This window comes from Arachis duranensis, chromosome 2 (genome assembly GCF_000817695.3).
Source record: "Arachis duranensis cultivar V14167 chromosome 2, aradu.V14167.gnm2.J7QH, whole genome shotgun sequence".
Taxonomy (NCBI): Eukaryota; Viridiplantae; Streptophyta; class Magnoliopsida; order Fabales; family Fabaceae; genus Arachis; species Arachis duranensis.
In genome coordinates, this window is record NC_029773.3 from 57,417,819 (window position 1) to 57,442,802 (window position 24,984).

Genomic DNA, 24,984 nt, shown 5'->3' on the forward strand with positions numbered 1-24,984 from the left:
GGATTTCTGAGGGTGACTTTGTACGCCGGTTTGGGCCATCAAATCTTGGGCAAAGTATGGACTATCATATATTGCTGGAAAGCCCAGGATGTCTACTTTCCAACGCCGTTGAGAGCGCGCCAATTGGGCTTCGGAAGCTCCAGAAAATTTACTTCGAGTGCAGGGAGGTCAGAATCCAACAGCATCTGCAGTCCTTTTTAGTCTCTGAATCAGATTTTTGCTCAGGTCCCTCAATTTCAGCCAGAAAATACCTGAAATCACAGAAAAACACACAAACTCATAGTAAAGTCCAGAAAAGTGAATTTTAACTAAAAACTAATAAAAATATACTAAAAACTAACTAGATCATACTAAAAACATACTAAAAACAATGCGAAAAAGCGTACAAATTATCCGCTCATCAATGACCCATCATAAACTCCATCACCACTGTTTTATTTGTTGCTTGAGGACAAGCAATCATTTTAAGTTTGGTGTGGGAAGGGAAAGAATAGGAGGAAGGTGACAACAATAATGAAGATAAACTACAAGGTGGTAAAGTTCCTTTTCCTCTTACTTATTTCCAGAACTTTAAATTGCATAATTGTCTTCTATCTTCTTTGTATGCATGTGTGTTGTGAATAAGCATAGCTTGATTGTTGAATTATAACATGAGCTATGACATTATGACTACCATCTTGAGTTTTGTGAGTTCAAAGTAATGAAGTTTCATGATCATAAACAAACAAGGTAATTAAAGAAGAAGTTAGCATGAGCTTATAAGTATTGGGAAGCTAGCATGACTATTGTTGCTCAATTACATTTGAATTTGTTTGATGGAAGTTTTTATGTAGGACATTTTATGAAATTTTTGAAATCATGAAAACCTTGAAGAAGCAAATGCAAATAAGGCAAGAAAAGAAAAGGGAAAGAATGAGAAAGTTGAAGGCTCTGAGTACCAATGACAATTCACTTGTTAAGTACTTGTGGTGTTTATGTATCAAGCAAAAAGCTTGAAAACAAAACATTTAGAGTCAAGGCTAGGCTCAAGTGCAAAGCACTCCCTCAAAGCTCGAAGCTCTGAGCATCAATGATTAGAGAGTAAAGAAAAGAAACAAATGAGCAAAATAAGTCCTCTAATTAAATGCTTGTGGTGCTTATGTATCAAGTGGTAATACTTGAAAACAAAACATTTAGAGTCGTAGTTTTCAACACATGGTGCAAAGCACCCAAGAAGCTAAGATAAGAAAAGAATTAAAAGCTTACTTCAAGGAAGGAACATAAAGAAAAAGATTTCATAAAATGAGCTAGATAGACGCATCAATCATTTGAATGTCTTTTGTGATTGTAGCATGCATAAGAAACTAGCCAACCATGAACATAAAAATTGCTATTCTTCTCACCTTGGTTTGTCAAACTTTATTGCATGATTCTTTATTTGCTTGAAGACAAGCAAAGGTTAAGTTTGGTGTTGTAATGACTGGCATCATTTACCCCTTTTTCCTATCTAAAAGGACCATAAAAAGAACACAATCCCATTGAAATCAATGCAATTTCATGGAACAAATGATATATATTATGATACATTACTTTGAAATGGTTTATGTTAAATTTCAGGTGGAAAAAGAAGCAAAAAAACACAAAACAAGCAAATAAAGCTGGGCGTGCCACTTGGAGCTCTGGGCGTGGCACGCCAAGTTTGTGAAGCCAAGTCTAAAAGAGAGCGTGCCACTTGGTGCTTTGGGCGTGACACGTCAAGTTTGTGAAGCCAATATCTTAAAGAGGGTGTGCCACTTGGTATCTTAGGTGTGGCATGCCAGGCTTAAATTCCAAAGGAGTAATTTTGAGCCCCACTATGGGCGTGACACGCCAAGAAGTAGCGTGGCATGCCGGGGCATATACCAGCCTAATCTCTTCTCATTTAAATGAAGATATCATGAGCTACACAACTCCAAATGAGGTGATTCCAGTGCCATTCAAAAGTAAACACCCAGGGCTTTCCAAACATATATAACACTTTATAATAGACACTAAAATTGAGGGAGATAATGGCCCCCAAAATCAGAAGGAGAAAAATACATCACTGCAGAGTTACCAACCTGACCTCTTCATTTTCAAAGGAACATAACATGAGTTGTAGAGGTCTAAATGATGTGATCTTAGTGGTGTTGGAAAGCTGATATCAAGAGATTTCCAACGATATATAACACTTTATAGTGGACGTTAAAATTGGAGGTGAAAAAGGCTATTATTTCAGTGGTGCAAAAGCTGGCGTGCCACTTGATATCGAAGGCGTGGCACGCTAGCTTTATTTTCATAATGGGTGTGCCACTTGGAATTCTGGGCGTGGCACGCCAATTCTAATGGTCAGAGAGGGGATTTTTGTGCATCATTGAGGGCGTGGCATGCCAATTTCACAACATATGAGGCATGGCACACCAGAAGTAGAAGTGGCACGTCGGGCTACTTGACAGATTGACCTATCCACCTACAAATGGGCATAACTTGAGTTACAGAGGTCCAAACGAGTTCATTTCAAAGGCATTAGAAAGCTAACATCCTGGGCTTTCCAATTTAAGGCCCAAACAACTCCATCGTTTCAGCGTGTCAAATGGGTCATACTTCAAAGAGAAAATTCAAGTGGGGGTGGCACTTTAACTTCTTCCTGCAGCCCCAACCTTCAACCAAGCCCACGCCAAGTCTCATTCAAGCCACAATTGTCAACCAATTAAGGTCACAAGAAGCATCTAAAATAGTTTATTTTTATTTCATTGTAATTTGCTTTCAATTTCATTTAAGTTTGTAATTTAGGAAATCCTATATAAAGGCCTTAGCTTCATAGAATTAGTCATGCTGGATTCGGGGAGTCTTTGGACCTTCTCTGTTCACCATCAGCTTGCTTTCATTTTTTTCTTACTTTTGTAAATATCTTTTAGTTATGAATTACTAACTCTTTCCATTGGGAAAGAGAGCTCTATTGTTTTTCAATGGATTAAATTATTTTTATTCTTCTTCTTCTCTTCATCTCTCTTTGATTAACTAGAAGGGATTTCGTTCTTCATGTTAGCATTCAATTATATTGGAAAAGAGATTGAATGCATTTGGGTTTTATGTGAACCTTCGAAGAGGAATCATAAAACCATGCTTGAAATCCTTTCTCACACTTGAGTAGATTTGGGTTTTGGTGATTGGATATGGTGACATATAATCCACCCACTACTCGGATCTATGAGGATGTGTGGTATAATCAGGGAACAAGCTTCATCTCTTCTCATGAGTAATTAGACCAAGGAATTGGCTATTGATCAAGATTTGAGAGATTGAGTCACCAAGGAATTGGGGCTCAATCAATCATGATTGCCAAGAGGTCAATGAGTTGTATGATTGAAGATGAGATAAAATCAATTAATCCAGAGAATGCAATATCTCTTGATCCCAATGTTTATTTTATCTTTCTTTCTTTTATTTACTTTATGGTTATTTACATTTTCTGTACTTTACATTTCCAGCACTTTACTTTCTTGTACTTTACTTTCCTTTCCATTTACTTTATTGCACCTTATTGCTTTTCTTCACTTTCATGTCATTTACATTTTCTTGTTGCTTATCATCCAATTGTGCTTGTCTAACTAGGCTAATTAATCAACTATTACTTGCTTAGTCCATTAATCTCTGTGGATACGATCCCACTCCATTGTAGGTTATTACCTAATGACAATTTGGTGCGCTTGCCAAAGAACAGATTCATTATATGTGAGTAGTGAATTCCGGTCATCAAACCGACAATATGATATCATAGCCAAATAGGACAGTCATTCATCATGTGTATATTCTATCTGTTTGTCTGTTTTGCCGACTTATATTGTTTTCCTAAGTGCTTAACATGCCTAAATGCTTATTGAATTACTTGGTATATATGTGGCAATACTTGTTGTTTTCTTGCATTATTATTATCTGTGTTTTCTTCTGGGATTGAGGAGGTTCGGAAGGTGATGGCGATGGGATCGCATGGCGGTTAGGCAGGCAAAAGCTGTGGGACAACAAAAAATTGTTAGATTAAAAATCCGCTAAGTTAGATCCCTTTATTTTCTCTATGGTTTTAAGTAATGGTATTAAATGTACTTACGTATTAAGTTTGAATCTCATGATGGATATGAAGCTCTAGGATTAGCTCTGGTGTCCAGAAGTCTTATATCTTACATCACTGGGCACTATTACCATACTAAAAACCTCGGGTTCTCATTCCATACTCTGTTGTAATTTTTCAGATGCAAGTCGCAACCAACCTCGGTGAGTTGCTTGATGGTGACAGAGCAGAGGATCATTGCTATGTTTTGGAAGTCTTTTGATTATTTTGTTTAGCTTCTCTCACTTTTGTATTTATTTTGCCTAGAGGCATACTGATGAGAGAATTATTGTATGGTTTGGAATTAATCAAAATAAGAATCACTTCGTTAGTAGCATAGTCCAAACCAACAATGAATCCTCATAATCAAATGTTAATTCAAAAGATAGTCACAATCAAAACACAATAACTGGGAGTTTGAAATCCCGGGTCGTTCTCCCTAGGAATTGCATTTAAGTGTCATATTATTGGCTATGAGGAAATGGGGGTTGGATGATAAAAATTGGCAAGAAATTAAAAGGCAAGAAGGTAACTTAACATGCAAGAAATTAAATGAAGGCAAGTAAAGGCAATGAAAATACAATTTAAATATTAAAAGAGCTCTTGTGAGGATTGGGTAATTAGGGCTTGCTATCCTAGTAGTGGACCACAAACATGGTAATTGTGTGTGAATTAATACCAATTAGTCAACCCTACATCGAGGATAAGTCAAAAAGGCCTAATTAACCTTAATCCACAAGTCCTAGCCAACTCACTAATTAACTTAGTGAAAGGTTAGCGTTAGTGGAAACCAAGTTAATTAACAACCTTCACACAATGTGGAATGGACATCCACCACTCAAGTTTACCCAAACCACTCAATTTCTCAACCAAGAGTGAGAAAAACTATGTAAAACCCAACCAAACATTTTATCAAACACTTGGTGGGTATGAAAAAAGAGCATGGTAAATGACAAGGAATAATAAATGCTACAACTACCAAGTAAGGAAAATAAAGATAACAACTCAATAAAGCAATAAAAGAGGCATGAAACATAAAATTGCATTAAATGTAAATTAAAGTAACAAGAGTGCAAATACATAAAAATGGCAAAAATGGAGAAAATGACAAGATAAGGTAATGAAATTAAGACAATAGAACAAGAAAAGATAAAGGAAACTAGATTAAAACAATAATTAAAACAAGAAATTACAAAGTAATTAGACTAAAAACCCTAGGTTCTAGAGAGAAGGGGGAGCTTCTCTCTCTAGAAAACTAACAAAAACATGTAAAAACCTAAACCAAAGTGCTCTTCCCTTCATTCCTCTTCACTTTAGCCTTAAATAGCTTCAGAAAAATCCCAAATTTGGGCCCTGGAGGCCTAGAAATCGCCCCCAGCGATTTGCAATAAAAAAGTCACGCGCTAGGACTTGTGCGTACGCACAGGTTTGTGCGTACGCACACATGCTGATTTTCTTCTTGTGCGTATGCATAGGTGATCGTGCGTACGCACACATGGCTGAGTGGTTCTTGTGCGTACGCACAGAAGGTTGTGCGCACGCACACTCTAATCTGTGCTTCTCCTTTGTTTTTTTCATGTTTTCTCCAAATTCCATGCTCTCCTTCCACTCTTATAAAGCCATTCCAGCTTATTACACCTGAAATCGCTCATCAAAACCATCAAGGTATTGAATGGAATGAAAGTGGGATAAAAATCATCAAATTAAGCACAAAATATCATTTTTCACAATTAGGCTCAATTAAGGGAGAGAACACAAAAGCATGCTATTTCAATGGATAAGTGCAAGAAAAGTCAATGAAATCCACCCAAATAGAGCAAATAAATATCATAAAATGTGGATTCATCACATCCCCACACTTAAATAGTAGCATGTCCTCATGCTATACCAAAGGAAGATAAGAAGGGGAATTAACCTTTATTCAATGCAAGAAAACTACCTATATGCCATCTACCTATATGAATGCAACCACTTAGTCAAAATAAATCAATTTCCAAGAATACATATATACACACAAGGGCTAAAGAAATTCAAATCCATAGTTGACTTGAGTTATTGGAAAGAGTTAATAACTTGCAAGATAAGCAATAATAGAAGGTGGAAACATAGAATTTGAGCAATCGAACCCCTCATCGGATGTGTTTACACTTTAATCGCTCAAGTGTTTAGGGTTGGTTCACTCAATTCTCTTCTACTCATGCTTTCTAAGATTTGTTCCTCATCTAACAATCAACAATCCTTTGATGTATGCATACAGGTATCATGAGGACTTTCCATGGTTGTAATGGGGCTAGGGCAAACGTGAGGTTATATATGGTCAAGTGAGCTTAATATTTGCATCTTTGATTAGTCTAATCTCTCACCTAACCTTCATAATAACCTATACAATTTAAAGCAAACCTAGCTACCCATTCCTCACTTTTTCACATACTCATGTATCCTTTTCAATTCACATCTCATATGCATTTCTCTTGTTATTATACTTTGGGGCATTTTGTCCCCTTTTTATTACTTTTTTTACTCTTTCTTTCTTTCTTTCTTTTTTTAAACTAAAATATATACAAAAAGTGTCAATGCACATGGTTTAAGCAATTCTTGCATGAGTATGTATCCAACTCCCGAGACTTTCCACTAGTATAAAAATCCACTTTTACCTCAACCAAAGTTTTCAAACTTCCCCACACTTAGATGATACACACTCCCACTAGCCTAAGCTAATCAAAGATCCAAATAAAGGACATTTATTGTTTTCTGATTTAAGGCTAATAATGTGCTAAAATTAAGAACAAGAGGGGATTAATCATAGGCTCAAATTTGGTTAACAAGGGAAGATAAATGGGTAGGCTTTTTGGTTAAGTGAGCTAAAGGAAAAGATGGCCTCAATCATGTAAATGCTAATATACATCAAATAATGGACATAAAGAATCAAACAAATCCAAGATTGCAATCATAAAAAGAGAATAACACACACAAGAATTAAAATAGTGGTTATATGATGCATCCACACAATGAGGCTCAAAACTCGCAAGCTTATGTGTTCTTAGCTCAAAACCATGTTCCACAATATATAAATCAAGCCAGTTTCAAAAGATTTCAACTCAAATCAATTAGGATATCAATGCCCTATCAAGAATATTTTTCTTGGAAAATTTCATAAAATTAACTAAGCTTATTATATATGTATGCAAGGAAATGCAATAAACTAAGAAAAGATCCAATTAAAGTTCTAAAATAGTACAACTAAGAAAGATAAAAGGTGAGAGTGTTCGGGATTAGAGTATGTCACCCAAGGTTGCCGATCGAAGATGACCTCCCTACACTTAAAGGCTTGCACGGTCCACCGTGCAATCAAAGATGAGCAAGGGGGTAGGGTGACTTTGGATTGCCACCTTCAGCGGTGGATCAATCGGTTGCTGCGTGCTCTTCCTCCCGCTTCCCTTGTTGCTTATGGTGCATCATCCATGAAAAAAAAATAGGATGATTATACAAGTAAATGCAAAAACAAGGAAGCATAGGGGTTGGAATGAGGTAGTATTCACTAGAAGGAGTGAGTGAATTAGTTTGTGACATGTAGGAAATAAATGTGTATATTCTAAGTTACGCAGTTTAGAACACACGCACATTAGCATGGAAAGCTAGGTCACAATTACAACAAAGAAGCATGCACTTCACTCGTTCTAGTGTGCTTGAGATACTTTAAAAGACTTGTAGGTTAAGAAAAACAAACAAGCAATAAAGAAGCATAAAAGTATTCAAGAAAGAATCAAAGAAGTGTGAATTGTATCATGAAGCAACATCTAATAGACATAAAGTGGAAAGCATGGCAAGCGTAGTCCACAAAGCTTAAAAAGCTAAAAAAATGTCATTAGGTAAGCTTATGATCCAATTTCACAATTCTTAATGTTAATGCATCAAATAGATGATGTAGAAAAAAAACAATCATAACAAACATCACCTAACAAAAAATGCATCAACTTCCTACAAATTGCCTAATAGTAGATAATGAAATCAAATCACATGGTGGCCAAAACATGCAATTTAGAAATCCAAAAGCATTCTTAAAGGCATTACATGAGCACTTGGTATGCGCAAAATTCAATATTAATAACTCAATACCAAGCAATAATTTATGACTTCAACAAAGATATCCAACAATGATAGCAATAACAATATCAATATTCCAGCAGCAAAATCTCAACATAGTCAAACAATCAACTCAATCATCCAACACTTAGCACCAAAACAGGAAATTAAACTAATTAACTAAAGAAATAAACAACTAACAAACAAGCAAACTAACTAACTAACGGTGAGTGTGATGGTTGGTGAATTATAGTGGTGAATGGTGGTTAGAGGAGGGAAAGAAGAGAGGAGAAGAGAAAAGAAGAGAAGAATTAGAGAGAAGAGAAGAAAAAAGTGTAGAGGTGAGAAAACAGGGGCGTGCGTACGCACAGGTATGTGTGTGTATGCACACTAGGCAGAACAGGGAAGGTGTGCGCTCACACAGAGTGTGCAAGCGCTCTAAGCAGAGAGGGTCTCAAGATGTTTGCGTACGCACAATCGTGTGCGCACGCACAGAAGACCTTTTTTCTTTTTTTTTGGAAAAAATGAAGCGTCAAAATAGCCAGCTTTCACGCCATCTGTGCATACGCACACAGGTCCGTGCGCACGCACAAGAGGCAAAAAGAAGGGGATGCGGATGCACAAGGTGTGCGAAGGCTCCTAGCAGAAGGGGCAAAAGCTGGTGTGCGTGCACACAGGTGGGTGCGCGCACACAGAACGCGAAAATTGGGGTTTCGTGCGTATGCACAGGTGTGTGCGCACGCACATGCTCTGTTTTTCCCAAAAATATTTAGTGTTTTAAGGCACCAAACTTGAAATCCAAAATAGCTTTTTCAACCCTAAAACTTTTTTCTACCCTAAAACTACAAGATCAACACAAATTCTACCAAACTAAGCTAACTAAAATAAGCAAAAATTCAACAAAAAAAAAATGCTAAAAGAGAGGGAGAGTTAGAAAGATGTTACCAAGCACTTTTATTTAATGTCTTTAAGTTAGACAATTGGGAGAGCCCATGCTATGGTGGCTTGTGCTTGACTTCCCCACCAATGCTAGAATATCAAATGTCCTCCGGCATCCCAATTCTAATAATCAACAAAAACAAAAGACAACCAAAAAGCAAGCTATTTACATATCAATATATTTACAATAACCAAAATTAAGCAAGCAACATATGTACACTAAGCCAAAAATAAGCTATTCACAATATTTACATATGTACAATAGCAAAAAACATACACCATTGCAACTCTCCGGCAACGGCGCCAAATTTGATGAGAGAATTATTGTATGGTTTGGAATTAATCAAAATAAGAATCACTTCGTTAGTAGCATAGTCCGAACCAACAATGAATTCTCACAATCAAATGTTAATTCAAGAGATAGTCACAATCAAAACACAATAAATGGGAGTTTGAAATCCCGGATCGTTCTCCCTAGGAATTGCAATTAAGTGTCATATTATTGGCTATGAGGAAATGGGGGTTGGATGATAGCAATTGGCAAGAAATTAAAAGGCAAGAAGGTAACCTAACATGCAAGAAATTAAACGAAGGCAAGTAAAGGCAATGAAAATAGAATTTAAATACTAAAAGAGCTCTTAGTGAGGATTGGGTAATAAGGGCTTAATATCCTAGTAGTGGACCACAAACATGGTAATTATGTGTGAATTAATCCCAATAAGTCAACCCTACATCGAGGATAAGTCAAAAGGGAATAATTAACCTTAATCCACAAGTCCTAGCCAACTCACTAATTAACTTAGTGAAAGGTTAGCATTAGTGAAAACCAAGTTAATTAACAACCCTCACACAAGGTGGAATGGACATCCACCACTCAAGTTTACCCAAACGACTCAATTAAAAACCCAACCAAGCATTTTATCAAACACTTGGTGGGTATGAAAAGAAAGCATGGTAAATGACAAGGAATAATAAATGCTACAACTACCAAGTAAGAAAAATAAAGATAGAAACTCAATAAAGCAATAAAAGAGGCGTGAACCATAAAATTGCATTAAATGTAAATTAAAGTAACAAGAGTGCAAATACATAAAAATGGCAAAAATGGAGAAAATGACAAGATAAGGTAATGAAATTAAGACAATAGAACAAGGAAAAATAGAGGAAACTAGATTAAAACAATAATTAAAACAAGAAATTACAATGTAATTAGACTAAAAACCCTAGGTTCTAGAGAGATCTCTCTCTAAAAAACTAATAAAAACATGTAAAAACCTAAACCTAAGTGCTCCCCCTTCATTCCTTTTCACTTTAGCCTTAAATAGCTTCAGAAAAATCCCAAAATTGGGCCCTGGAGGCCCAGAAATTGCCCCCAGCGATTTGCAATAAATGAGTCACGCGTTGGGACTTGTGCGTACGCACAGGTTTGTGCGTACGCACACATGTTGTTTTTCTTCTTGTGCGTACGCATAGGTGGTCGTGCGTACGCACACATGGCTGAGTGGTTCTTGTGCGTACGCACAGAAGGTTGTGCGCACGCATACTCCAATCTGTGCTTCTCCTTTGATTTTTTCATGTTTTCTCCAAATTCCATGCTCTCCTTCCACTCTTATGAAGCCATTCCAGCCCATTACACCTGAAATCGCTCATCAAAACCATCAAGGTATCGAATGGAATAAAAGTGTGATAAAAACAATTAGGCTCAATTAAGGGAGAGAACACAAAAGCATGCTATTTCAATGAATAAGTGCAAGAAAAGTCAATGAAATCCACCAAAATAGAGCAAATAAATATTATAAAATATGGATTCATCACTTACCTTGAGAGGAAATTTGTATAAGCTATTTTACTTTCTAAACTCAGTATGTCTGTATATAACTAGCCGGCTAAAACTCCTCAGGTGGCAGTTAGATTCTTATGACTATTATACTTTGATATACCTATATATATGTCTTGAAATCTGTTCATATATCTTGTGCCTCGATTAGTGTAGCTTCGTGTGAACGTTTTGCGCTTTGAAACCTTATTTTTGAACTTAATCCTTCATCGGGTTTCTAGAATATATTATTTATTTTGATATAATATGTATAAGCTTTAGAATTGTCATAACCTTTGATTAACCTTTGCTTTTTACGATGTGAGGGAAGGCTTAGGTTAATTAGGGTGTTACAGTACTACTTTCCACGATGGGAAATCAACGGTGAAGCCACTGCCCTCTCATGCAAGGTTTGGCCGAAGATGATGTTAGTGGAATAGCCAATTTTTGATGTTTTCTTCTTCGATTTCTTGTTCAGAATTCTTCTCTTGGATCTTTGGTTGTTATAATTCTCGTACGGAGGTAGAGTTCGGTAATTTTATAATAATTAAATGTCTTTTTGATGCGTGATTGTTGATTGAATGTTTGTGACCTGAAATTGAATGATTTTATGTTTAACTTTTTATGAAGCTTCCAAACTGATCTATTGTGGCCTAATTTGAGGGCTATTGTTAAATTTGAATATTGAGAAAATTGATGAGGTTTGAAGGCCGAGAGATTAAATTAAAAATTATGAAAAATTGATAATTGTAAAGCTCGAAAACAAACTTAAAACTAAAGCAGAAAACTTGAAGAATTTTGGGAATGGGGTTTGGTCCTTTTTTAAATCTATAATCATGAAAATAAAAATTTATTTTTGAGATTGAAATAGTAATTTAATAAAAATTAAAGTTAGTTTTGTAATTATATAAGTTCTGCGGTATTTTGGATAATAATTAAGAAGTTCAAAGGTAAAATGGGTATTCTATAAAAGGTACAAGGTTATTTTGGTAATTATATTATATGTAAGGGTATTTTAGTAATTTATAAATTATGTTGGGATAAAAATATAATTATTTAAAAAAGTTCAGAGATACAGAATAATTTATAAAAGCTTAATAATAAAACTCAAGTTAATAAGTTTTGAGTGATAAGATTATTTAACGTTCAAGTTTGTAAGTTTTGGGTAATAAAGAAAAATACTACTCTTACTATGGTATTAAGATTATTATCTATTTATTTTTAAAATATTATATATTAGTAGTTTGTATTATAATAGAATAGAAGAGTTAAATAGTAACTTACTTAAAAGTTGAGGATATCTGCCACATGAGAGCAGATCTCTGCCATAAGAGAGCAGAGAGCAAAGACTAAAAAGAATCTAACAAACGAAAGTGGGTAGACAACCGACACATGAGCTCATGGCCTATAGAGGACAGACATGCATCATACTTGTTTGCACATACTTTTCTGTGATTTTGTGTGTGTATGCTTCTTGACTTGTGATTTCTCTGCATTTTGTGGTTTGTTATGACTGTGCATCTGTGCTTTCTGATTTATTTCTCTCTGTATCTTGGGTTTGTTAAAGTTTGTTTGTATTTTGGAGTTTGTTGCTGTTGGCTAAGTATAATAAAGAATAAAATGAATTTAACTTCTAACCCCGACCCTACTAAGAACTCCTCAATTCTTACCCCCTATTTTCACCCCCTTTCAGCTACAGGTGCTAAGGCTTATTGCGATGCTACATGAGTATAGAAGAATATGTTTTCAAGTTGAGTTATTGTTAGAATTTAATTTTTTCCCCTCGCCTTGTTAGTTGAAGTTTTATTCAAAGGGATAGGTTTTGTAATTGGTTTTGTACGTATTACTATAAGGTATTATTAATATTAAGTATGTGAATGTGTGTTATTTGTTTGTTGATGGAAAAGTTTTATCTTTTTAGTGAAACTGTCGATAGATTAACGTGTAAAGGCTCAATATTAAATAGATAATAAAGGAATTAGGTTAGTAACATTTTACTTTTGGAACAATCATGACATATTGGAAGTTGGATCATTACAATATGGTATCAGAGCAGTTCGTTCCTATTAGAGCTTTGAAAATGAACTGACTATGCTTCATTTCATACTCTGAGTGTCTGTCATGCAGTAGGACTTGTCTTAATGACAAGAGTGTGAGCTTCACATGCATGATTGTCTATTGATTAATCCTATTAGTCGATCATTTCATCCCTCATGGTATTAACTCTGGCCAGCTTAATACCGATGATTTGTGTACCTAGAAATAATTACAGGTTATCATAGATGAAATAGAAATAATAGGTATGGTAGATCACGAGGTTTAGGAATATCAAAGGTTAATTTTCTTGCTTAGTTTTGACTTAAGAATCTTGCATGAGTCGCATGAGTTGGCACATCGCTCCCTCTTACTATATTCATTGAAGTTCCTTGTTTTGAATATTTTTCTTGAACCATGTTTCGATCATCTTGTAGGTATCCTCCATTGTTCATATATAACCTTACTTAATTGTATTCTTGAGTGTTTGCTTAAATCTTTTAGGAATATCAATCTATATTATTGTTCATATTTTTCTCCAATCTTGTACTCTTTGATCTGATCTTAAATTTGTTTTCATGCAATGCACAATCCCTAAATCTTAGACAATTTTGAATCTGAGAGTTACAATGAGTAGTAAGCTGATTATGTGATTGAAATTTTTTTGCTCCATGTTCTGCATCCACATATTTTCCTTTGATTTTATTCCTAACTATCTTGTAGGTTGTTAACTTTATCATTTTCTTTAATTTTGCGTTCCTTTATACAGAAGGAGTAATTTCTTGACAAAAATTTGAACTCGTTTTGTTGCAATACATTTTATCTTATAACATTTTCTTGAAGTTATCATTTTGAATCTTTTAAAGAAATTCTGGTTTGATTCTTTTCTTGCTTGATTTTATCCGCAATCATTCTTGAAAATTTTTGATAAGGTCATTTTTTATTTGGCAAGCACTTTTGATGAGGCTTGTGGCTTGATTTGAGGGCTGTTGTTAAACTTGAATATTGAGAAAATTGATGAGGTTTGATCGCCGAGAGATTAAATTAAAAGTTATGAAAAATTGATAACTGTAAAACTAAAAAACGGACTTAAAAATAAAGCAAAAAACTTGAAGAGTTTTAAAAATGGGGTTCGGTCCTTTGGTAAAGCTATAATTATGGAAATAAAAAATTATTTTTGAGATTGAAATGGTAATTTAATAAAAATTGGAGTTAGTTTTGTAATTATATAAGTTCTGGGATATTTTGGATTATAATTAAGAAGTTTAGGGATAAAATGGGTATTCTATAAAAGGTACAAGGTTATTTTGGAAATTATATTATATATAAGGATCTTTAGTAATTTTTAAACTATGTTGGGATAAAAATATAAATATTTTAAAAAGTTCCGAGATACAAAATAATTTATAAATGCTTAATAATAAAGCTTAAGTTAATAAGTTTTGAGAAGGATTAAAGGGATATCTGCCACATGAGAGTAGATTTTTGCCATAGTAGAGCAGAGAGCAAAGACTAAAAAGCTTAATAATAAAGCTTAAGTTAATACCAATGATTATGAATGAATATGATAATTGAGGCCTGATAACGAAAAAAAATTAATTCTTCTGTAATTAACTACCAACAAGTGCACCGCGTCGTATCAAGTAATAAAACTCACTAAGAGTGAGGTCGATCCCACGAGGATTAACGGATTAAGCAAACAATAGTTGATTGATTATTCTAGTTCGACAAACATTAAGGAGAGATAATCAACAAGAAATGTAAATGACATGAAAGTAAAGGAAAGCAATAAAGTGCATGAAAGTAAATGGCATAAATATTGAGAAGAGATATTGCATTCCCCAATTAATTGATTTCATCTCATCTTCAATCATGCAACTCATTGACCTCTTGGCAATCATGAGTGATTGAGTCCCAATTCCTTGGTAACTCAATCTCCCTAATCTTGATCAATAGCCAATTCCTTGGTCTAGTTGATCATGAGAGGAGATGAAGCTTGTTCCCTGATTATACCACACACTTTCCTAGACCTAAATAATGGATAGATTAAATGTCACAATATCCCATCCATACCCAAATCTACTCAAGTGTGAGAAGGATTTTCAAGCATGATTTCATGTTTTCTTTTCCAAGGTTTTCATGAAACCCAAGTTGTATTCAACCCCTTTTTCAAGATGATTGAATGTCAAGCATGAAGAACGAAATTTCTTCTAGCAAATCAAAGAGAGATGAAGAGGAGAAGGAGAATAAAAATAAATTAATCCATCAAATAGCAATAGAGCTCTCTTTCCCAATAGATAGAGTTAGTGATTCATAACTTAAATATTTACAAAGTAAGAAAGAAATTGGAGGAGAAGAGAAGGGTGGAAGGAGGGGTTCGAAGACCCACTCCTCCAATTATGTCCAGAATTATCCTGATATCCACCCAAATTCTATGAAACTAAGACCTTTATATAGGCTCTCTTAAATTCCAAACTCAAATGAAATTAAAAGCAAATTACAACGAAATAAAAATTGAACTATTCTAGATGCTTCTTGTGGCCTTGATTGGTTGACAATTGTGGCTTGAATGAGAGTTAGAGTGGGCTTAGTTGAAGGTAAGGGGTTGCAAGTAGAAGTTGGTGTGTGGTTTCAAGTGCTACGCCCAATAGAAATTTCTCACCGGAGTATGACGCACTTTGCAATGCTGAATAGATGGAGTTGTTTGGGCCTTAAACTAATTGTCCACTATAAAGTATTATATATTTTTAGAAAGCACTGGATATCAGCTTTCTAACGTCACTAGAATCAACTAAATTAGATCTTTGTAACTCAAGTTATACCAATTTGAAGGTGAAGAGGTCAGTCTGTCAAATATCCAGGCGGGTTACGCCCATTCCTAGCGTGCCACGCCTTCAAGGATGCATTAAATCTTCCTCTCTGGCCTTTAGAACTGGCATGCCATGCCCAAGACCTGGCGTGTGCCAGGTAAGAACCGGAAGTTTCACAAATAGAATAATTTAAATGTTCAAATTAGGTTTCGAAAAGTTAGAATGAGAATTTGGGGATTTAAAAATAATTTTTGGACTCAAAAGGTTATTCTGAGTCAGAAAATGTATTTTCTCCAAAAAACCATGAAAAACTGCAAACTGGCAGTTAAACCAGTTGAACCGATTCAAGTCTGTCCGGTACTGCACGAGAAAAAGTGAAAATGGTCAAAAACCTTTGAAAAATAATAGAAGTAAAAAACTAGGCATTAATTTTAATGGTTTGGTCCAAAGTTGGGCCAAACGGGCTAAAAACACTAACGGATTAGTCCGGGTCCAAGTTGGGCCCAAGCCCAACATGTATAAGGGTTCATTAAATGAACACCTTCAACACACCACACTCACAAACAAGACACACCAGCTGAGAAAGAGAAGAGGGAGAGGAGAGAAGAGCCACTATTCACTTTTCACTTCAATCCGTGATATCTCGAGCTACAGTGCTCTGATTCGCGTGCCGTCAGTGGCTATTCGAAGCTCTCGCCAAGCTCGTCACTTCTATTTAAGTTTTGTGGTAAGCTTTTCGAGTTTCCATGCCTAGTTTTCGTGCCCTTGTGAAATTCAAGTTTTAGGGTTTGGTTTTGAGGGAAATCTTGTGTTTTGGGTGTTTTAGGTACACTCTAGTACTTGATTGTTGGTTGTTTTGGCTTCCAGAACTGTTGGATAAGGTAATTACACTTGAAACCTCTGTGAGATTATGTTTATATTGAGCCCTAGGTTGATTTGTGATGTTTTATGTATATACAGCTTGATTATTGTAAGTTTGGGAGCTATTGGAACTTGTTGGTGTCTTGGATTGTGTTGGAAAGCTTGTTGGTGATTATTGTTATGCTCGTTTAGGGTTTTGACATATTGGAAATTGGCCAAGGTATGGTTTCGGTTTCCTCTATGTAGTATATAATATTCATAGACAGTTAGGCTAGTGACCTATAGGATAGATTTGGATTATAATGGTTGATGAGTTGTTGAATGATGATGTATGATGATTTGTGATGGATTGATGATTTTTGAGTTTGAATATAATGATTGATTATTATATGATGATGATGAATGATTGTGTGAAGTTGAGAAGTAGTATGATATATGTGATATTGATGTTGATGATATGGTAATGTGGTTGGAAAGGTTGAATGTGGGTTGATTATAGTATTACACATTTGATGTTGATGGATGAGAATAGTGAAATGTGATGGAAAAGTGGTATAAATGGTAAATTGTGACTCAAGAGGGTAGATTGTGTTGTAAATGGGAGTTTGGTATTGTTTTAGTTGGATATGGTTTGAGAATTTGGAAAATTTGAGTGCTTGTTGATTTTTGGTAAAAAGGGAATTTTGGTGAACTTTGTTTGATCATAACTTATGCCTCAGTTTTCGAAATTGGTTGAAGTTTGTTTGAAATTAAAGATTATTGAAAACTCTTCTAATCGATATAAAGTTTGTGAAATTTGGAATTTTGTGGAGGAAGTTATGATCATTTAAAGATTGGTGTAAAAATCTGAAATTCTACAAAGTTGCAGAATTTTGTGATTTTTGCTATGTGCGCATGCACAGCCTTGTGTGCACGCACAACCCTGTGAAAGTTTAAACCTGTGCGCACGCACACACAGGGGAAGGGTCCTTGTTTTGAGCTTTATCACAGCTTGTGCATGCACATACCCATTGAGGATTTACAACCTGTGCGTACGCATAGCCCTGTGCGCACGCACACGTTGGGAAGGTCAGTCTGTTGGGGGCGCTAGAATGCATTGTGCGAGCTAACAGAATTGTAAAATGTGGTACCTGTGCGTACGGACACCCCTGTACGTACGCACACGTTTTAAAACTTCTCTTGGGCATGAGCACGCACAGCCTTGTGCGTACGCACACGCCCTGTTTCTCAAACTTAAACTTTGTTTTCAACTATTTTACCTTCCCAACAAGCTTGTAAGCTTCTGTGACACCATTTTAAGACTCTTTGGCTTATTTTTAGGTATCAGAACATGGGAAAGGTCCTAGGGGGTTTAATTTGGGTTTTACTTTGAAAAGTTAGCAAACAGAGGTTTAGGTTTCTGGTGTACTGAGGATAAGTTTGGTTGAGAGAGAAGGAAGAGTAGTGAACTTGGTGATTGCTGATCGTGAATTGAGAAATTGATGAACTGATGAGTTCGGAATGGAAAATTATGAATTAATGATGGTTGTGATGAGTTAAGAACTTGTAAAGGAATGATGCGGAAATGATTCGATTGTATGAGAGTGTGCGGGGCCTATATCCCCGGCGAAGCAGATTGTTTTGCTGCATGACGAATTGTTGTTAAGAGTGTCCGGAGCCTATATCTCCAGCATGGCAGATGTTTCTGTCGCATGACTTGTTGAATGTTGAGAGTGTGCGAAGCCTATATCCCCGGCATGGCAGATTGTTCTGCTGCATGATTTGTTGTGGTTGGTTCCTTCTCTACTGCATGAAGTGTCTGGGGTCTATATCCCTGGTGTAGTAGACTCCCTACTACATGAGTATGTAGGGCACTATATCTCTGACGTAGCAGATTTGCTGCTGCATGAGTATCCAGAGCACTATATCTCTGGCGTAGCAAAAAAGGCTACATCCGGAAGGATGTGTCGGGTTGGCATTCACGTACTGACAAGTGATATCACGAGCCAATAGGATAGACATTCATCATATGCATCTCTGATGTGCTTGTTTGCTTTGATTACTCGTGTTTGCCTAATTGTAAAATATGCCTACTTGCTTCTTGAATTACTTGTTATATATTTGAATATTATATGTGTTTTCTTTGCTTGCATTATCTGTGTTTTGTCTAGTGTTGAGGAGGTTGGGTAGGCGGTGGCGAAGGAATCGCATGGAGGGTATGTTGGTGAAGGCTGTGGGGCAGCGGTGATTAGTTTAGTTAGTAATCCCCTAAGTTAGATTACCCTATTATTATATTACGGTTTTAAGTTTTGTTTCAATGTTTTAGTATGTTTTAAGATAAATCTTGTGATGGATATGAAGTCTAGGATTACCTCTGGCGTCCCAGGGTCTTATATCCTACATCACTGGGCACTGTTACCATACTGAGAACCTCCGGTTCTCATACCATATTCTCTTGTTATTTTTCAGATGCAGGTCGCAACCCACCTCGGTGAGTTGCTTGGATGGTGATAGAAGCGGAGGATCCTGTTATTCTTGGAGTCTTTTTGGGTTTATTTTGTTTATACATCTCTCACTTTTATATTTTTCTTTACCTAAAGGCTTGTATTTGAGAGAGAAAAACTTGTATAAGCTGATTTTACTATCAAGTTTCTGTTTTGTCTATATATATGTCTAGTCAGCTTAAACTTTGTAAGCCGTGGCTAGATTCTTATGATATTATATACTTCTCTTTTGTTAAATTATATCTATGTCTTGTGCTATAAGTTAGTAGCTTTATTAGTACGTTTTGCAATTTTCAAATGATGTGTTTGAGCTATATCCTTCATCGGGCTTCTAGATTATATTATTTCTTCTATATATTATATGTATGAGCTTAGAACTGTCGTAGGCTTTGATTAAACTTTGCTTTACGACGCGAGGTAAAGCTTAGGCTAATTAGGGTGTTACATTTAGTGGTATCAGAGCGGTTGGTCCTCGTGAGCCTGAGGGATGGACCGATTGTGCTTCATTGCATACTCTGTGTGTCTTTTTCTTTGATACTATTAGGTTATCTACTTGATATTGTATAGCATGCTTATTTGTGAGTGTCTGTTTGGGATAATTGAAGCACTAGACTTTTGATATTGAGACTGATCACCTTGATATCGATTGTTTGGTAAAGATAGAAACCCTAATGGCCACTCGCAGACGAGGTTGTACGCATTCACGAGGAGAGAGTAGGAATGAGCAACCGGAGGATAACCATGCCGAGTTCATGGCGGCAATGGTGAATCTTGCGAACACCATGGAGGCGAATGCTGCTGTGACTCTGCAAGCTTTGCAGAGGTCAGGTCAACCGGCGGGAAATGAAAATGGAAATGGTGAGGAAAATGCGAATGACGATGCTAAAGGAAATGGAGATAACATGAGAGGTGCTCTGATGACCTTGACGACTTTTCTCAAGGTTCATCCTCCGAATTTTCGAAGTTCAACTAATCCCACGGAAGCGGAGAACTGGTTCCAAGCTATGGAGCGCGCGCTGCAAGCACAGCATGTCCCGAACAACCAATACGTGAAGTTTGCTGCTTTTCAGCTTCTGGGAGAGGCCCAGCATTGGTGGCAGGAAAAATGCCGCTTGCTCCAACTTCAGAACACCGATGTTCCTTGGGACGTATTCCAAACGGCCTTCTACAAGAAGTACTTTCCTGAGTCTGCAAGAGAAGCGAAAGAGATGGAACTTATGTAGCTGAAGCAAGGTTCCTTATCTGTGGCAGACTACACCAGTCGATTTGAGGAGCTCTGTAGGCTCTCTAGGGCGTGTCAGGGTGCCCCGGAGACCTGTGAAAGTTGCAAGTGTATCAAGTATCAAAAGGGCTTGAAGGACGACATCATGACTGCTGTGACTCCTATGGAGATTCGTATTTTCTCCGATCTAGTGAACAATGCAAGAGTGGTTAAAGAATACGCAAAGACGGTAGCCTCGTCAAGGGACACTCATGAAGGAAACACTAGTAGGGAATGTGATGATTACCTCAGACCAAGGGGACAGAACTTCAAGAAAGATGGACATACTCCTCAGCATCTGCAAGGTCAAGGGAACTTCAGAAGGGACAACAATGCCCAGTTTTACCATATGAGGGGAGGTCGTCTGTGTTTTACTTATAGAAAACCTGGACATATATCTAACCAGCAAGTGCACTGGGTCGTCCAAGTAATAAAACCTTATGCTAGTAAGGGTCCATTCCACGGAGATTACCGACTTAAAGCAAGCTATGGTCATCTTGTAAGTCTTAGTCAGGCGGATTCAATTGGTTATGAGTTTTGATAATTGAAAGATAAATAAAATGTAAATTAAAATAAAGATACTTATGTAAATCATTGGTGGGAATTTCAGATAAGCGTTTGGAGATGCTTTGTTGCTTCTGAACCTCTGCTTTCCTATTGTCTTCATCCAACCATACATGCTCCCTTCCATGGCAAGCTGTATGTTGGTGGATCACCGTTGTCAATGGCTACCATCCGTCCTCTCAGTGAAAATGATCCAGCTACGGTTTCTGTATGGCTAATCAACTATCAAATTTCTCGACTCGGATGAAAAATACTAGGCACAGTTACCGCACGGCTAATCATCTGTCGGTTCTCACTTGTGTCGGAATAGGATCTCTCTATCCTTTTGCACATTGTCACTGCGCCCAACATTCGTGAGTTTGCAACTCGTCACAGTCATCCCGTCCCAGATCCTACTTGGAATACCACAGATAGGGTTTAGACTTTTCGGATCTCAGCAATGCTGCCAGTTGGTTCTAGCCCATACCACAAAGGTTCCAACCTCACTGACTCGGTCCGTGGATCAGAGACCCAAGAGACTATACTACGGCTGTCGTCCAATGACTACGTTGAATATCATGTAGACCGCTCGTGGTTGTAAGGCACGCGGATCTTGGCAAAGCGAGTGGTGCACGAAATTGTGATATACAATGGCGCCAACAACTTGTACGCACAATTGTAATCTCAACTCTTTTTCACAACTTCGCACAACTAACCAGCAAGTGCACTAGGTTGTCCAAGTAATAAACCTTACGTGAGTAAGGGTCGATCCCACAAAGATTGTCGACTTGAAGCAAGATATGGTCACCTTGTAAATCTTAGTTAGGCGAATTAAAATGGTTATGGAGTTTTGATAATTAAAAGATAAATAAAACATAAAATAAAGATAGAGATACTTATGTAAATCATTGGTGGGAATTTCAGATAAGTGTATGGAGATGCGTTGTCCTTCTGAATCTCTGCTTTCCTACTACCTTCATCCAATCCTTCTGACTCCTTTCTATGGCAAGTTGTATGTTGGGTGTCACCGTTGTCAATGGCTACTTCCTGTCCTCTCAGTGAAAATGGTCCTCTACGGTTTCCCGCATGGCTAATCAACTGTTGGTTCTCGATCGTGTAGGAATAGGATTTACTATCCTTTTGCATCTGACACTACGCCCTACAGTCGCGAGTTTGACACTCGTCACAGTCATCCCATTCCAGATCCTACTCGGAATACCACAGACAAGGTTTAGACTTTCCGGATCTCAAGAATGCTGCCAATTGATTCTAGCTTATACCACGAATACTCTGATATCATGGAATGGAAAGCTCTGTTGTCAAGAGAGACAACCATGCGTCGTGGACCAGGAATCCAAGAGATACACACTCTAGCTTTCACAGGTAGAACGGAGGTGTTTTTCAGGCACGCGTTCATAAGTGAGAATGGTGATAAGTGTCACGAATCATCACATTCATCAGGTTGAAGTGCGAATGAATATCTTAGAATAAGAATAAGCATGAATTGAATAGAAGAACAATAGTACTTTGCATTAATACTCGAGGAACAGCAGAGCTCCACACCTTAATCTATGGTGTGTAGAGACTCTACCATTGAAAATACATAAGAACAAGGTCTAGGCATGGCCGAATGGCCAGCCTCCCCAAATGACATATGAATTCAAAAATAGGGAAAAAGAGACCCCTAGTACAATAGTAAAAATTTCTATTTATACTAAACTAGTTACTAGGGTTACAGAAATGAGTAAATGATGCAGAAATCCACTTCTGGGCCCACTTGGTGCGTGCTTGGGCTGAGCATTGAAGCTTTCACGTGTAGAGGTCTTCCTTGGAGTTGAACGCCAGTTTGTAACTTATTTCTGGCGTTTGACTTTGCTTTGCAACTTGTTTCTGGCGTTTAACGCCAGAATAGGGTAGAAAGCTGGCGTTAAACGCCAATTTGCATCGTCTAAACTCGGAAAAAGTAAGGACTATTATATATTGCTGGAAAGCCCTAGATGTCTACTTTTCAACGCAATTAAGATCGCGCCATTTAGACTTCTGTAGCTTCAAAAATTTTATTTCGAGTGCAGGGAGGTCAGAATCCAACAGCATCAGCAGTCCTTTGTCAGCCTCTGAATCAGATTTTTGCTCAGGTCCCTCAATTTCAGCCAAAAAATACCTAAAATCACAAAAAAACACACAAACTCATAGTAAAGTCCAGAAATGTGAATTTTACTTAAAAACTAATAAAAATATACAAAAAATTAACTAAATCATACTAAAAACTATGTAAAAATAATGCCAAAAAGCGTATAAATTATCCGCTCATCACAACACCAAACTTAAATTATTGCTTGTCCCCAAGCAATTGAAAATAAAATAGGATAAAAGGAAGAGAATATACAATGAATCTCACAATATCAATGAAACTTAGTCCCAATTAGATGAGCGGGGCTTGTAGCTTTTTGCTTCTGAATAGTTTTGGCATCTCACTTTATCGTTTGAAATTCAGAATGATTGGCATCTATAGGAACTCGGAATTTTAGATAGTGTTATTGATTCTCCTAGTTCAGTATGTTGATTCTTGAACACAGCTACTTTATGAGTCTTGGCTGTGGCCCTAAGCACTTTATTTTCCAGTATTACCACCGGATACATAAATGCCACAAACACATGACTGGTAAACCTTTTCAAATTGTGACTCAGCTTTGCTAAAGTCCCCAGTTAGAGGTATCTAGAGTTCTTAAGCACACTCTTTTTGCTTTGGATCATGACTTTAATCACTCAGTCTCAAGCTTTTCACTTGGACCTTCATGACACAAGCACATGGTTAGGGACAACTTGATTGAGCCGCTTAGGCCAGGATTTTATTTCCTTGGGTCCTCCAATCCATTAATGCTCAAAGCCTTGGATCCTTTTTACCATTGCCTTTTGGTTTCAACGGCTATTGGCTTTTTTTGCTTGCTTTTTCTTTTTTTCTTTTTTTTGCTACTTTTTTTTTTCACTGTTTTTTCTTGCTTCAAGAATCAATTTCATGATTTTTCAGATTATCAATAACATTTCTCTTTGTTCATCATTATTTCAAGAGCCAACAATTTTAACATTCATAAACAACAAGATAAAAAATATGCATTGTTTAAGCATTCATTCTGAAAACAAAAAGTATTGCCACCACATCAAAATAATTAAACTAATTTCAAGATAAAATTTGAAATCCAAGTACTTCTTGCTCTTTTGTAATTAGGCACATTTTTCATTTAAGAGAGGTGAAAGATTCATGGAGTTATTCATAGATTTAAGACATAGATACTAGGCACTAATGATCATGTAATAAAGACACAAACATAGATAAACATGAAGCTCAAAAACCGAAAACAGAAAAATAAATAGACAAGGAGATTAAGGAATGAGTCCACCTTAGTGAGGGTGGCGTCTTCCTCTTGAAGATCCTATGGAGTGCTTGAGCTCCTCAATGTATCTTCCTTGCCTTTGTTGCTCCATCCTTAGTTCTTTTGGTGCTCCTATCCTTAGTTGCTCCCAATAGTTGTGTAGAGAAAAATGTATCCCTTGAGGTATCTCAGGGATTTCTTGATGAGGATCTTCCTCATGCTCTTGTTGAGGTCCATGAGTGAGCTCTCTTGTTTGCTCCATCCTTTTCTTAGTGATGGGCTTGTCCTCTTCAATGAGGATTCTTCTTCTATGATAATTCTAGCTGAATTGCATAGGGATCACCTTTTTCTTGGCCACAACTTCATAGAAGTGGTCTTGATGGACCTTTGAGATGAATATTTCCATCTTCCATGACTCGGAGGTGGAAGCAATTGCCTTCCCTTTCATCTTTTTAGAGGTTTCTCCGGCCTTAGGTGCCATAAATGGTTATGGAAAAACAAAGACCAACGCTTTTACCACACCAAACTTAAAAGGTTTGCTCGTCTTCGAGCAAAAGAAGAAAGAAAGGAGGAGAAGAAGAAGAGAATGGAGGAGATGGAGGGAGAGAGAATGAGTTGAGGTTAGTGGGGATCCTGTGGGGTCCATAGATCTAGAGGGGTCAAGGATTTATCATTCCT